The 13,168-nt window shown below is 44.9% G+C and overlaps 1 pseudogene across 1 annotated transcript in view; it reads left to right on the forward strand.

The window, feature by feature from the left end:
- Positions 1-258: 258 nt before the first annotated feature.
- The window catches only part of LOC144138027 (fatty acid synthase-like), a 64,913-nt pseudogene continuing 52,003 nt past the window's right edge, over positions 259-13,168 (forward strand). The window contains exons 1-5 of the transcript XR_013315804.1: positions 259-388; positions 1,078-1,216; positions 4,264-4,592; positions 8,561-8,761; positions 12,199-12,321. The product of XR_013315804.1 is annotated as a fatty acid synthase-like (transcript). The remainder of the gene's footprint in view (positions 389-1,077; positions 1,217-4,263; positions 4,593-8,560; positions 8,762-12,198; positions 12,322-13,168) is intronic.

Below are 13,168 nucleotides of genomic sequence, written 5' to 3' on the forward strand. Positions count from 1 at the left end.
GAGCTCCTCAGGGTTATCTTAGCCATGATAACTCCGCCACGGAAACTTAAGAGGTTGCGTGTGCGGCCGAGATGGAATACACTTGCTTACGAAAAGAAGTGGGGTAGCCCATTTGCATACACACTACAAGACGGCGCTATCGCTCTGCAACTTGACATAAGGTCAAGAGCAGATACTCGTCAATGATAGCCGGAGGCATTCGTATATACAAAACGGTGAGATCTGCTGCGACAGATCCGAAAGCAAAGGGAGCTGGAGTGGAATGAAGTGGCTGTAGCAGTCTGGCCCCGAAAGCGTCATCTTTTTGACAAGGGGCGTCTTTTGGCGCTTGCACAGATCATTTTCAGCCCAAAAGTTGAATATGTGGGGACTGTGAGCAGCACATAAGGTAAGATGGCATGGTGATGGTCATCGTAAGAAGTAGATCATCGTCTGCAGTTCTTCTTTTTTACCGGGCTTCATTTCTCAGCCTCCGCAAGCCGAAACAGATTCCCTGCGGATCAGCCGAATGAAGCGCTCTTTAACTTTTACACGCATTGTCGTCATTTCTGCGTTCCTGTTCTTGTCGAAAATTGCTGGGTTCACCTATACCTTGGAAGCCTAGAGCTGTATGAACTCTGCTCTGCAGTCCACATGCCCACCGCAGTCCGATGTGAGCCTTTCTTCGATTTCTCCTTCCCAAACACTTGTTCAATGGAATAGCTTCTTTTTTTTACGCATTAAACACCTGGTTGTTCTAGTATGTTCGCGTGCTAGCGTGTGCGCGGTAGGTGGAGTATTGATTGTCAGAAGTATACGGGAAGCATTCTTTCGGGGTTGGCGCGTACTGCTGCTGGAAGCCAAAGCGAGTGAAGTTTGTGCTGGCCCCTCTTCTTTGGCAGTGTCCACACGCTACGTCTTGGACATGAACCACCAGAAGCTTGTTTTCGCACTTGATTGTGTAGGTATAAATATTTATCCAGGTTCAATAGCAATGGTTTAGCCGCCCCTGTGGAATTTGGTAATACATTTATCCGGGTGTGTCTTTGGTAGTTAGTTTCATGCCTTAACATAAGTTAATATTATTGATCCTTGCAGGCAACAATGTCTGATGACGATATTGTTATCAGTGGCTTTTCGGCTCGCTTTCCTCAAGCGGACAGCCTGAGTGAGTTCGGAGAAAAACTCTACAGGGGCGATGACTTCGTCACCGACGACGGTTCCCGATGGCCCCTAGGTGAGTGAATGTAAGCCGAAAGCGGCCAGTAGACGTACGTGTATCTTTCCTGTATGCAGCACGCAAAATAATATATTGGGGGTGCCGCGAAAGCTGTAGATTAGGAAAAAGGGAAATGTATCTTAAAGGTGTCTGAACGCAATAGAGATGTCGTGGGGCTGAACAAAGCTAAAGTTGCATTTTGATGTATTTAAATTAAACCAAACAGACTCTTCTGTCCGGAACAAAAAATAAAGCTATTCTTCGAATGAACGGTTTCTTTAAAGAAGAAAGACAGAATTGTGGTAACTAATTGCGGCTGTTCGAGTACAACGAAAGCCATGCTACCCTTTGCAATAAACGCGAACCCTCTATATACCTTCGGCCATTGGTTGTTTTGTGCGCTGCGTCAACTGAATTATTTTTGCAATACCGTTGGTGCAATTTACGTTAGCTCTGAATTGCAATATAGTGTGCCCTTTATCGCCCAAAATGCCCTTAGAAAAGATTGCAATAAGTTACCGTGTTGAGTTAGGCTAAGTCAGCCTAATCAAACTTTTGTGTATTTTTAAGTGCCATTATATAGTGGTAAGCTTGTAAGCATGCACGCGTTTTATTTGACACACACTCAGGAAAGCGGGCTAAAACATGCACCCCTCGTATTTAGGATGGTCAAAAATAATTGAATAAGAGCCTAGAAAGTTTGTCTCGTGAGAAAGTGTTTATGCTTCCATACAGAATGATTGGACGGCAGGATAAGAGGAAGACGATTCTTGGCATTGTGCACTCATATGATGATCCTGCAACTGTCCTACATCATGTGTCGGCTATGGCCGCGGGAAGTGCGAGCATCCCACCGAAAATGTTAAAAACGATCTTGTTTGCCATTTCAGGCGTTTTTTTTCGAAATGAGCCGTATCCAGAAACAGAAACTGAGTCGGATGAAGCGGCATTGTCGAGAAATACTCGACAACTTTCCCCTCACAAACGGGTTGCAAGAATGTAGTTCAGATAACGTCCTGAAAACGTGTACGCAAATCGTAGTTCGTTTTGAAAAGGAGGCAGATTCTGCTGTTTCACGGATCAAAATGAGCGAAATCCATTTGCCCAATGGGAGTTTTCGTTTGGCGTAACTGTTGAGACTGTTTCGTAGGTGTTTCTGGATTTTGTTTTGCTTTTTGGAGCTCTCTTATCATGACTTTAGACGACCATTAGGAGATCGGCGAAATATCTGACCCCAGATGTCAATGACGAAGTGAACGGATATGAACGAAATGAAATTTAGGGATGTCAAACAATGATTTAATTTCTTCTCACCCGTCTCTACGAAATAACTTTGTTGTATTTATTTGTTAACCCAATATTTCCCATTTTATTACACATCTAAACAGCCGCTGCTTACAAGCAGTAACAAATCTCCACTCTTTGCCTCTGACAATACGAACCACTTCATTAAGGTGACGAGGACGACATCAGTAGCCTTCTTGTGAAGCGTTTAGGAAATTCGTGGCAAAGCCATGAAGAGCTCGCTTACTTCATGAGTCCCTTCAAGTGTGCCCGAGAAACATATCTTAGGGAAAAATGTGAAAACAGCTGCTAATGGTGCTAGGAGCACTCACCTGCTCTTCTGGTATAGCTCTAGGATTCTTGAAGCCCTGTTGCATATTTTAGTGCCTTTTCCACCAAACCACGATCGCACCATGCTTGATAGTTAATTTAAATAATGTTTTCACGAGAATGCCGCATCAACTTGAGTTTCTCAATTCAATATGAGCCAAATTCAAACTTATCACCCCTCAAATTCACGGCATAACTTTTCTTTACTTGTGGCCATACACTTCCCCTAGCTGACGTGTAAAATATATCATATAATTGCTTTGACGGCGTTACATTTAGCTCCGGTAACAAACCTCTGCTTGTTTCGGAAATTCACGTTAGGTGGATCTGCCTATTAAAAAAACGAACACGGCTATTTTCTTAGAGAAGGGCAGTTACAGCAACCGCAGTTCGCATCAGAGAAACAAGAAAGATGCATTGCCAGCTGAATTCTGGCATGTCCGGAAGATAGCACAAGCAAAACTGTTTTAAAAGTAGGCAATATGCAGGCGCAAATGCAGGTTTTCAGCGGCTAAAAACGGTTCTCACCGCTATCTGTTGGGAACAATAAACAGACGTTGCAACACTTCTAATGAACGCTTTCAGTCTTGCTTTCGTGCTAGCAAGCACTGCAAAAGCTATAGTTATCGCAAGCACCGAATGGCACTGCGTTATTTGGCGGTAGAGAAGGTCTCCCTTCTTTTGGCGGATTTTTTTAAAAGTAACTGCCCAACGTCTTTATTGCTGAAACTAAAAAGAAGCCTGCCAATAGCCGTGATATAGCTCTAGTCACGCTACTCAAGTCCGCAAACAATGGCGCAACCGAAAAAGAGCGAATATATTTGCGCGTGTTATTCATTGTCTGATGGGCTCAAGGAGCTAATTTTTTTCTGAGGTTCTTCGTGGTCCGTATTCTATGTACTGAATGTCCTTTTAGATAATGCTGTGAACGCCATTTGGCTTCAAAAGCAAGTTGAAACACGAGTTGCAGGGTCCCTTTTTTCAATGTCTCACTCCAGGAAAGGGTAGTTTGGAAGCTCTATTAAACCCTTTCCGCCTTATGCAGTGGTTGAAAAAGTGAGCTATTGTTACGAAAAAATGCGAGAGAAAAATTGCGGGAAATTCAGCAATGCAAATAAGTCGGTGCTCCTTCAGAAATGTAGAAGCGCACCACGGAATTTTAAAAAGGAAAGATAATAACACACCCAGCCATTGCCTTGTGCCGTTATCCGGCAGAGGTTATTTTTGAAGCTCTTAATGCTGCCTTTCGTGTCTTCACTCGTGAATTAATGCGTTATCAATATATATGCGAAACTGCTAGCCACAAATGATGCGTCAGTTATGCAACAATGCTCGTAGGTCGGTGCTCCTTGCGTTGGGCAAAAAAGCACTGCAGGCTTTCTAAAAAAGTGTAGACGACAGTATACTCAGATACAGTTCTCATAGAAGCGGTGTGATATTGACCTTCTCAGGTTTCATGGGCCTCCCGGACCGCATGGGCACGATCCGAGACCTTTCCAAGTTCGACGCCCAGTTCTTCGGCGTGCTCGCTAAGCAGGCACAAGTGATGGACCCTCAGCTAAGGCTCTTGCTGGAGACGTCATACGAGGCTATCTTTGACGCCGGCTACGATCCGGTAACATTACGCGGGCAAAAGATAGGCGTCTTCGTCGGCTGCTCTGTGTCGGGGATGGCCGGTGCACAGCCGTACTTGGAGCCGACGAAACCGAAGGTTACTCTATGCTCGGCTCCAGCCTCTCGATGTTCTCTAACCGCATCTCATACTCTTTTGACTTCCACGGTAAATACCTTTTCTTTTTTTATGTCCTTCAGTACCAACCTTACTGATATTTTTTGGAAACGTAAAAATACTGTAATTGTTTAGTACCCATTAAAATGACACAAACGTAGAGCGCAACGTTTTTTATTTGATTTATTTATTTTATTTACACATAATGCGAATCAATTAGGGTCCAAGCAGGAAAGGTACAGCAAGTTCAAACTTAAAACAAAGGTACAACAAAGTTACAGCAACATTGTTACTAAGATACATAAAATGATGGAATGATATGTCAATCACCATCAAATTTTCCGCGATTTCACAAGGAAGAGTACACTCACTGCAACACAACCCAAAATCAAAGCACCACACTCTTAGCATACACCATGGTAAATGAAAGAAGTATTGTGAAATTCAAGAAGCAAAGCGCATTTCACGTTGGAACGGAAAGTAGAGTTTAGTTTCGGGGCAACGAATTGCACTGAGGTATTTATTTCGGGAAAAATAGTGTTTTTAAATATTAGTTCTGGCGAAGATTGGCTTAATGGTGCAGCTGCGTTTGTGACAGGAAGGCCTGGAAGAATGTTTTATTATGTAAGTTTCCGGCTTTAATTCTAGTATAGAAAAATATATATAAGACGGAGTAGATTAAGTCGAGCAGCTGGTCGTCTGTCCTCAAAATAAGAAAGTGCGTCACGCCAGTGGCTTGTAGAAATAGGCGTTTTCGAAATCTACAATAAAAAATGTCGCCATTAGTGGTGGCCGGACGTGACATAGGTGAGATAGCAGAAGCAGACGTGCCGGTGCACGCGCCCGCTCCCAGCATCCTCCACTCCGCATGCGATTTGTTTGCGTGCTTGGTTTGAGTTATTTTCACATTGTTGCTCCCTAAAAACTGTTTCCAATGTTTTTTCGCTGCTTTGAAAAGCCATGAGCCATGAAACGCAGGACATTCTGTTGGTACAAACAGAGATCGAGACGCAGCACCTAATGTAGCACGCATAGTTTCCCTCGATTTGGCCTCCACATTCTGAACCAGTTCACAATAGCAGCATAAATGCCGCCACGAAAGAATCGGTCCTGCGCATACTTTCTGGGGCGTGCAGGGAGTTATCAACTCAACTTGCACTCCCTGAACCGTTGGCAAGTCGAAGTAAAAAATGCTGGCGCCGCGGGCTTCTGTCACAAATTGATGAGTCGAATTTGGCCCGGCCTGAATAAGTTCAGCGAAGGCAGCCAAATCGAAGACACGGGATATATAAACTAGTGTACATCTAGGGTTGCGAGTAAAAACTAGAGTCCTAATTGACAGCTTTCGCTCGTAAAATTTCGAAAATAGGCTTCAATTAGCCGACGCTCTAATTATCACCATGCATTACTGAGGGAACGAGCCCATGAACGGAGGCCAATCGTAAAATGAGCCTATTGCGCCTTACATGCCGGGATCAGCTACCGAGGCACCGGCCCATGATTGCGGAAACCAAGCTCCGGTAAAAAATTGGCTCCAATTCACGCTGTGAAGGTGGCTGGACTGAGCTGTAAACGGCACCCACAACCCACGCTATTACCCACGCGGTGTCACTTGAATCCACACACGTGTCATCCGCTCACTGCTACCCCCCATCACACTCTCCGCCTCCATGTCGCACTCCTGTATTGATCATTTGAACGCAGGTTTATCCAATGCAATTCAAATTTCCCGCCTTCGTACTGCTAATGCGCCCATTGCCAGAACAGCACGAGCGGGAGTTCTGCTCTTTTTTTCCTTGCTTTCATGTCGCACGTGCCCGCATCTTAGTGCGCAGTTTGCAACGCGCCGTTTCTCTCGGCACACTTTCAGCGTATTTGAAAGGGTGAGAAAGAGGGCGACGCGCCCGTGTTTGACGCGAACTCTCCCACCGCTACCCCCTCACTCTTGTTTAATTCTTCATCGGCAAAAAGTCCCCCCCGCCCCTTTTCCCCAACGCTGAATCCAAACAACCGCCTGTCTCCTCCTTCTACTCGTCTGTGCGTAGGTTAGTCGGTACAACGACGGGCTCTCGCTTTTTTAGGGACGAGGCACCTTAAGGCCGAAGCTTGACCGTCCAGCGTCCGTGCTCACGGCATAGCACAGTGTAAATCGAATCATCTGTGAAGGTTCACAAAAGGTCAACAAGAACAAAATAAAAGGTTCACAAAAGGCTAGAGAGAGAGAGAGAGAGTGCTCCAGGAGAGCCGTGCTGCGCATGTGCGAGGAGCCCTGTATTGGAGTGTATTCGATTGAATTGGATTAAATGGGAATGAATTGGATTGGATTCAAATAGTTTTAGCAGAAGTAAGACCTCTCACCTGTGAATTACGGTAAGACCTATCCCCAGTGCTTCGCCCACTCGTCATTATTCACTTCGTGGAGACGCGTGAATTTTTTTTCCTCCACGCGGGCCCAGGTTCGACCCCTGGCGGTGCCAGAAGTTTGTGTAGCCCGGGCCTCCCTGGTTGCCAGTAGTAGCCGGCGATGTATGTTTGTGTAGCCAGTTTGTGCAGCCCTGGGAGTGCTCTGCTGCCGCCGATCCAAAAATTACCTTGGATGGTTAGAGGTACACTGCTTTACTATAAAGCAGCTTTCTCTTCTCCGTCACCGCCGCACGCGAGCTTGTTTCGGCGACTCTCCTCGAGATTCAAAATTCTTCTGCTACATATGTATGTGGAACACTTGCCGTCACTGTGATATGTGTGCTTTGATCTTAAAACTGTGCCATGGTAATTAACAAGCATAAGAAATTTCTTGGGATCAAATCTGGACATTTCTGTTGATGTACGCGTAAGCGTTGTAATGCTGGAAGTTTGTTGTTTCGTCCTTCTACAAACCTAAATACTAAATTTTTTGCCACCCGAGCAATGAAGATTTGGTGCGCCCTATCTCGCTTGCCGCAACCCCTTTTTTAGCTCTTGACATTCATTCACTGTGGAAAAATAATAGCGACTTTTTTCTTCATAAACATTATCTCATATATGATGGCGTTGGCGGTCAGTCCAACTAAACAGAACATGTGTGAATACAGAATTTCCATGACCTTTCGGACACATGGCTTGCCCTACATAACAACTGTTGTATTCCATGCCCCCATATCCTTTTGGAAGTTTAATCACTACACTACTGTTACAAATACCTTATACCAGCTCATCAAAAAACTACCACAGAAATCCTCTGCTAGGATTGAAACTATTTAGGATTTCTCTTCCACGAAACAAGTTCAAGATAGATTGCGTTAAAACTTCTGTCCTCTCTTAATGTTGTGTTGATGATTTTCTTGTATAAAATGCGTCCACCCCACTGGTTATGTTCGGGTAGGGCGGTAAAACTATTGAGCATGACTTGCAAAAACCCAAGTTTAGGGTTAGGGAGGTTACAGTTTTTGTGAAAGCTAAACTTCAAGGTGCGCTCACTACATCTGTGGAAACCACCACCCATCCACGACCGCAATTTCCGCAAAGCTTTTGAACACTGCGAAAATCTCATCCTTATTTTATCAGGCTTACTTTGGAAACCTCTTGATGTGCTCTGGTCCGCACTTGAAACCTCTGATCCCTTGTCCGGAATACACCTGTAGACAACCTATATCAGTCGAAAATCTCTTTCGCTGATGCCGGAATATGGGTAGGAGTACGTCCCTTTTGAAGGGAAACTCCGTCGAGGGACGTGTATTCAAGAGCAGTGCTTTTTCTCCCCTACTAACAAAGAGTTCCTTAGAAGCGAATAACTACGCAGATAAACATTGCCCTTCTCCAAAGGTGGAGGAATTTTTCCCAACCAATAATGAATTTTGCCCAACCAATTCAGAGCACGGCCTGCGCTCTGAATAATCAGAGGGCAGGACGCGCGAGTGAACAGCCTAAAGTAACTTGTCAGGTCTTGCACGACGCAAACGCAGGTGCTGCACCTGTACCACTACTTGCTGCTCTGAACATGTATTCGCCTCACTTCTACATTGGGATCATGTATTACTCAGGGCCAAGCGAAACTGTCGACACAGCCTGCGCTTCTACAATGACTGCCCTCAACCACGCTGTGCTGGCGATTCGTTCCGGGAAATGCGACGCGGCTATTGTGGGAGGAAGCAACTTTGTTTTCAACCCTGCCTCTTCAGTAGCGCTGCACCGTATGACCATGCTTTCCCCAGAAGGAAAGTGCAAGGTCTTCGATGCCAACGGTAAGTTCCCAGTTAGCTGCACTGTTGTGCTGGAGATACTGCTTTTTCTAAATGTTTCGTGTAAGTGCAAATCGGAGAAACAATACAATTAAAAAAGCAGTGACCATGGAAAAAGCTGTCACGGCAGTCTCTCGAAAATTTGAATTCTCCTAATTACTACATTCTGCTATTTAAATGTGATATACTGGTCTGAAATATGTTGCACGTGAAAAACTAAAAAATGGTCAATAATTTGAAGCTGCAACCCATTATGCCGATTGATAGGAAGCTATTTTTTAATAAAAACAATCGAGATGACCTTCTTTCAACGATACACTTTAACATTTTACAGCGCAAAAACTGCACCATGTCCTCTACTGATGTTGTCGCCGTCAGAACTGAGGCAGCACCACAGTTTATATCACGGCAGCGCTATTCAGTCGAGGCTGGCGCCCACTGACACATCTCTCCTTTTAAGGTCCTGAACCTTGTTTGTTGCGTACAGAGCCGTGTGAGCAGTCTGTGATGTGGACGCATCAAGGCTTCGAATTCCAGCTATCATGCGTACGCTCAGCGCAGCGACGAAAGTCGGCATTCTGAACAAAATCGAGAAAGCAGGGTCGCTTCGGAGGGACAGGGATTCCATTCTCACTTTTTGTTTAATTTGAATTTTCGTTAATTTATTTCATTTCATTTATTAATACTGTTAGCGAAGAAGTGGACCGTTACAAGGTGTAAATACAAAAAATTAGTAAAAAAAAGTACATTACAGGTTAGAAGAAAATTCCTCGATGGTGTGGCGAGCCGATGCTCGAAGTTATGGATAAAAATAGAACACGCATGCGTGCAATGCACACGCGAAAACAGTACGTGACGCATTTGAGGCGGCACTCTTGCACCGCTCTGGAAACGTGCATCTAAAAAACAAGTATTGCAGTTTCATGCCACCAACAAAAAGCACACAAGCACACAATAACTAAGCGAAGTTCCTTCGGCACTGCTATTCAGGAAAACAGACGCTTCAGATTCTTTTCAAATGACGTAAACAAGCAACAAACAATTGTGCGCATCATGGTAAGCCATCATGCTCGAGTAACATTCAGCATGTGCTGATAAGCGAAATAGGACAGTAGTTGCACTCGTCCAAAAGAGAGCCACTTTTGTGGACAGGGTTAAACTTCGCTCGCTTCCACGCTGATGGGAAAGAACAACTGCGCAGGGTCGAGGGAAAGTTGTTTGGTATACCATCAGGCCAGGGCTTTTTTCTTGTATTTATATTAAAGGGGCACTGACACAAAAATTTTGCATCTTGTTTTTTTTTGTTGCGATAAGTAGCTAGTGACCTACTTATAACCTGTAGAAACCTCATTTGCTTCAGCGTGCGACGGTTGTTTAATTAGAGGCATTTTCAATGCGGCCAGTCACAGTTTCGGTTTCAGCGAGTGCCGCGAAACGATGGATTTTGTGGATTTTGTGTGAACAAAGCTGACCACGTGACCATCGGAAGGATATCACAGTTACAGAGCAGAGCCGCCGTAGCACTGTCGAATCCGCATCGACGGCAGTTTCTGCGAATGCCCCCCCGTACTGATCTCGTGAGGCGCCTAATTAAAAAGCGACCGTGGATGTGACGCAGGCGCTGCGAGTGCAAATGCTACCGCGGCTAACGAACGACGCGCGACGCTCGAGATGGTGGGTGGCAAGACGCGCGCTGGGAGCAGCCGGCCGGTCTGCCTACAGGTCCGCCTACAGATGTGTTCGGCTTAGCACTGCGGCGGATATTCGAGTGCCGCTCTCGTAAGCGGTGCGGATGACAATTTTTAATGCAACCCGCCATGGCATCATTAACTCCTTTCTCATGTAAGCCACCATGGTCGGGACTTGGGGACAATTTCGTGCAGCGGTAACAAGCTATCACTCGAGCTACCTGCGCCGGCGTGGGCCACTTCGCGGCCGTGGCCGCCGCCTGCACAGCGACCGTGCGGCTTGCTCAGTGGGCTTTTCGTGCCTCCGGCGCGTTTCCGCATCCAATGGTAATAAACAGTAATAGAAACAGAGTGCCTGGAATCGCTGTAGAACTTTGGTCGCGGCCAGCTGCCCGATGAGCTGACGAAATCACGGCGCCTCCGCCGCCAACGATCGGGTCGTTCGTTCTCGAGAGCAGAAGCTCCGCCCTCCGGCCCTCCGATTGGAGCGGCGAGCCGGCAGTGCGGAAGCGGCAAACACAAACTCGTGACGTGTTTGGATGTTGTTTATTTACACTTGCGCGTGGTCCTCTGCTGGCCGCTCGGTTGCGTTTCGCACTCTTCAAAATTGATTTTAAATATGTTCTAGGCTGTATTCACCGCTGATATTTTGCAGATGATGTATATGTGTTCCCACCAATCTATCTCCGAAGTTATCTCGCCTTCAAAATTTTGTGTCAGTGCCCCTTTAAGTAAAAGGTTTAGGACACCCTCTTTACTAATTACTACATCCTCAATCGGCTGCTGAATTGATGACTCAGAAAACGCGGGCATAATACCACTGAAATTACTGAACACCGAAGCAAAAAAGAAGTTGAAATCATAAACTCGTTGTTGAGTAATTTCCGGTAGCTTCTGGGAGCTTGCCGGGGGAGGTATATAGCGCCAGAACTTCGAAGGCGCCTCCTTCAGATATTTAGTCAACGTCCTATTGACAAACTTATCCCTGGATTTCTTGATCAGACGTTTCAGTTCCTGTCTCATTGGAGTAATGCAAGCTGCTCTTTCAGGCGTACGATTTCTCGCCCAAGATTTTTTTTGTGTGTTCTAGTTTTCTTTTTCCACGAATAATTTCTCAGGTAACCAAAGGATTGTTTTATCGAATGTATTTGGTAATCCCGTGTACGTAGCTGACTATGCACTTCGCCACAACGTTCCAAAAGAACTACCGTAACCTATCAGTGTCAAAGCCATTGTTATAAAGCACCATAAATTAATCAAAGAAACTATCAAGGCAATCCAAAATAGACATTTCGTGGACGGCAGCAAAATTCAATGTACTTCAAAGTATTTTGTGGTCTCTGTCTACTTCGTACTTGCGGGAAACGGATGTAATATTTTTTTTTTCTTTGGAACATTGTCAGTACTCTCCCTAAGGAAGTTTTTTTTTTGTGCTCGCCCCATTTGAATTTTTGATCCCAATAAGATGAAGAGTTGATCAACCTCGTACGGTAAGTTGTAGTAAAAGTTGATTTGGGAACAGGTCGTACAATATATTGCAAAAATGGTGTTTTTGTTTGTGTTCTAAAGCCCCATTTGTCTATAATATTTTATATTACGGCGACGCTACTCTGAGTACGGCACGTTTTTCTTACGCGGCATGCTACGTAGGCGATGCCATATACGTAGTAACCGTTCTAAAACATGAAACAAAATATGCACTTCTTGAAGCAAGAGCTTGCTAAATACAGGAATTCGGCTCTCTTGCTACAGCTGATGGCTTCGTCAGAAGTGAGGCTGTGGGCGCTTTCTTTGTACAAGTGGGGTCCAAGGCCCGTCGAGTATACGCAAAGTTGGTCGACATCAGTTCCAACGCGGACGGCTACAAAACAGAAGGTAAGGCTTTCCTTCTCTTATATTGGATTTAGCGCAGCATCATTCAGGCCGTTCTGGCTAGGACGCCGTTATACTACGCCGGGAAACTGGGAATAATGCGGCGCCGCAACATTTTTCGGCAACAAAATTACGTCACTTGGCATGAAAGTAGCGTAGGGTCCTTTTTGGGTTAGGTGAAATGCCAGCTAATGGTTGCGTTGCATTTTGGGCTACAAAACTCTATTTCATCTATCGGTCTCTCTTCCGTTTTTTGCATTAGAGCTTCCCGTTTCAACAGTTCACTGAGGTTTTAACTTTGCGCATTGTCGACTTGACGTGCTTGTTGAAGGTTGAAGCTGTCAGCCCTGTCATTCGTGAGCTAACACTGCATGTGCAGCTTCTAATCTGAGTCAATTTTATGCACCTTGAATGATAGCTGCCATCTGGGCATGAGGTGTGCAACAATGATTAAAAAAACAATAACAAGTAATTTTCCCCCGTATGTATTAGAGGCTCTGGTATTAGGGTACTATAGAGTCGAAATTATTGGGGCATCAACTTGTGTCGGGTGCATTACTTTCCAGCAGGCGCCCAGTAGTAATTACAGCTGACAAACTATTCTTTGTTGTTCCTATCTATAAAAGTCTAATTGAGTAGAAATATTGTGAAATGTTGGGGAAGTCAAAAATCAGTTCAGAATTTCGCCCCAATTGTTTACGTGACGCACTTTGCTTAAGTCTTCACGATATATTTTTGGTAACAATTGCTTACAACCCCGTATTAACGTGGGAACAAAGTGATGTTGGAAAGGTAAGTTGATTATAGAACAATAAAAATTCAATGAACAGGTAGTTTAAGAAATGATAAA

This window comes from Haemaphysalis longicornis, unplaced genomic scaffold (genome assembly GCF_048455015.1).
Source record: "Haemaphysalis longicornis isolate Haplotype H1 unplaced genomic scaffold, Haemaphysalis longicornis Haplotype H1 scaffold_5, whole genome shotgun sequence".
NCBI classification, from domain to species: domain Eukaryota; kingdom Metazoa; phylum Arthropoda; class Arachnida; order Ixodida; family Ixodidae; genus Haemaphysalis; species Haemaphysalis longicornis.